The sequence below is a fragment of the Morone saxatilis genome, unplaced genomic scaffold (assembly GCF_004916995.1).
Source record: "Morone saxatilis isolate NCDOM2014 unplaced genomic scaffold, NCSU_SB_2.0 Contig3, whole genome shotgun sequence".
Classification (NCBI taxonomy): Eukaryota; Metazoa; Chordata; class Actinopteri; family Moronidae; genus Morone; species Morone saxatilis.
The window spans coordinates 104,555-107,981 of NW_023339873.1; positions in this window are offsets into that span (position 1 = coordinate 104,555).

The following is a 3,427-nucleotide window of genomic DNA, read 5'->3' on the forward strand; positions in this document are numbered from 1 at the left end:
TATGAATTGGCGCTATACAAACAAAATTGAATGGAATTGAATTGAGCTATCCAGGCCTGTAATGTTTCTATAGAGCGCTGCAGGAATGAAACCCGGTGTTAGCATTTTAACCAACAAAGTCAATGGGTTTATTGATGTCTGAAATAAGGTCTGTGGTTAACATGAGCTGGAGAGATTTTCACGGTTTGTTTCCGTTAAAACTGATCATGAAATACTCCACCATATGTTGCTGCTTTTATGTGTCTTAAAAAAGACAGATGCTAACAAGTGTCTAAATGAGACTACAGAGTTGTCAGTGACATTAAAACACAGAGACTTTACCCTCTAGTCCGCCTTTACAGCTTTGTTGTGTTTATACTTGCGTAGGGCTCGTTATTGTTCAAAAATGTTCTATATATCGGGACTGAAATCAATTCCTTGACTTTGATACCAGTTCCTGAACGGTACTTATTTATAAAATTCATTCTAACAAGAAGAAAATGCATTAAACATTACAGTACAATTACTCACTACAAAGGAGGAAGCTATTCAAATACCTTATTTGTGCTGATAAGACAAGAAATTTTTCTATACTCTGTAGTATCAATGCAATTCGGTCAGTTAAACTTCCGTACCCAGCTCTATCCTCGCGCTCTTGCAACTATTATAACTCAAACTTTACAACTTTAATTAAAGATTTAATTACAAGTTTAGTGGTGGTAAAGTCATGTGACCGTGGTAGTTCATTTATAGCGTTAGCTTTTTACTTAAAAATAAAGTGTAGTTCATTAGTGAAGCAGCCGTACAAAATCACAACATATTAAAATACAGCACAATGTGCGCCATCCCTGCAGCTCTCTATCGGACTACGTTCCCTGGTCTCTGGTAGCAGTAGAAAGGTTCTTCAGAGAGAAAGTGCTTCAGGTGGTTGTTGAAATGTTTCTCAATAGCGTTCTTCAGAAGGTGACTTGGGTTGAGGTTATAGGTTGTATCTTGCTGCAGTAATGTGCTTATTTCCTGCACTTTGAGAAAAACTGACAGGATGGTTGTTAATCTGTTCTTTGTATGTGGCCTCGTTTTGTATTTATTATCACAGGAACCGACACGGCACGCCAAACGTCTGTAAATGCTTCTCTTTTTATTTGACAGTCCTGATTAAGTTTCTTGATGAAAGCTATTTAAAGCCTAATATATTTGCTTGGTACATATTGGAAACACACATGGTACTGTCTGACTGCAGTTTATTTATACACTATAAGTCTGATGTGTCTTTTTTAACACTTCCACCACTGGTGCCATAATATCGTATTTATACAGCTTTTAGACAAATGTTCGTTGTGTTTTAGAGCCTCATTTCCCTGCTTTCAGATCAGTGAATAATAACCTGTTTCTGCGTTTTGCATAACGTAAAATTCAGATGAATCATCCAGCAGAAAGTTGTCTTAGTTTCAAACTAAATGGATGAGATACACGGGCACTGCAATGGTTTTTGTGTCAATATCATAACTTGTTGCTGGTCTTTTATCAAATGTGCTAAAATGTGAAATAAAGTTGCTGAAACCTCCATTTTAGGTTCCCTGGAAAAATAACAAACGTAGCCTTGTTTTAGCCGACACAGCCAAACATACTTTCACCAGAAAATCTATGATTAGGAGTTCAATTATAACTTTCATTTTATTAATTACAATCTAATATTAGGGTCAATTTCCTGTTTCTCAGTTATCAGTTTATTCTCCGAATATCCAGTACAGAGAGAGGTGGGGGGGAGCAGGGGGAAACTGTTCTCTCCGTCAAAGAGGAAAAGTCCAAAAATAATTCTTCTTTTCCTAAACCTAAAAAAACCACAAAGACACTTGGATACGTGCTAACAGAAAGTTTTTTAGTGACATTTCAAGCACCAGGTGAATTTAAATTCTCTTTTGAGTGGAAACACGTTAACTTTTTCACGTTAATCACTTGTTTATTGTTGACCTGACTTCGTTCTTTCCTGTACGCCCCAAATACTAAATAACATATGAGACCATTTTTGGACTTGGGTTTGAAATGTTCAGTCTGATGCTAACTTGAATATGTTGGACAATTAGCATAATTAGCATTAATAATCAACTATATGGAATATCTGATCAGCTGATTGGTTGATTTTGACAATACAGGAGTGGTTTTGGTTGGTTATTGAGGACACTGAATCCATTTCTGATGGTTAAACCAGTATCCATATTTCAACTCCTAGTGGGCTGATTTTGATTAATTTTGAGGTCATTTATATGAATAATACATAACCGCAGCAGCAAAGACACAGCAAAAAGAAGACTTTGAATGTGTTTTCCCTCTGCTTCCAGTCTTTGTGCTAAGCTAGGCTAAACAAATACTGATAAAAGTGATATCCATCCTCTCGTCTGACTCTCAGGATGAACATGATTTTACTGAATGTCAATCTTTGAATTGTAGTTTTTATCCAACCAACTGCAGCCTGAAGACATTTTTTATTCGCAGTCTGGAAGCTCTTTGAGTTGATTGTTCTGGTTCAGAGTTGTTCCAGATATTAATAACTCCCTTTAAAAAGCCACAGAAAGCTTCTGTTCAGCTGTCACACTGCGTTTCTGTTGAGAGCTATTTTGAGTTTCTGACGGCTGATTTAAAACCTGAGCGTCGCTCTCAACCGACTGTAAATGATCCAACTGTTACTGATGTGTGTGTATCATGTTTTTAACCTTCATTAAATGTGGACTTTAACAGGAGAGTTTCAGTGTTCGTCTGTTTCCTCCGACCTCAAATCTTGAATCCTGACAGTCTGGAGCTGTGAGGGTTTTGTCCCAGTTGGCATCCAGTACAATGAGTCTCCCTGCTGCTCAGCCCAATCACAAGATATTTACTGTGTTTGTGAGCTAAGCTGCTTCACGCTGCTGAATGTGACCTCTGCAGGAAAATCTGTCTGTGTCACTACAAACATTACTGATCAGAAAACCAGTGGAGAAAGCAGTCCAGAGGCATGCTAACAGTGCTAACACGCTCACACTGCTAACATGCTGACAATGCAAACATGCTTACATGCTCACAGTAACAGTGTTAACATACTGACAGTGCTAAGACACTCACAGTGCTTACATGCTAACACCATCGATGTATGAAGAGAAGGATACAGCTTTGGAGGCGGAGCTCCGTTCATTATGTGAAAGCTGCTCAGAGGCGCATGAAGCCAAAAGACAAGACTTACTGCTGTAAAGATATTGCCTGGATGGACACATACTGAGCATGCTCAGTGGGTCATATATATATAGACGTAATCAAATGAATCCTCCAGACAAACTGATTCACTCATTCACATGAATTCAACGTGTAAAGATTTGATGTTTGTCACTTGAATAAAACTATTTAACTATTAACTATTGAATTATTTTAATCATACGTCAGCGGTTTGCAGGTGATGTAATAATTTGCTTTAGTGGAA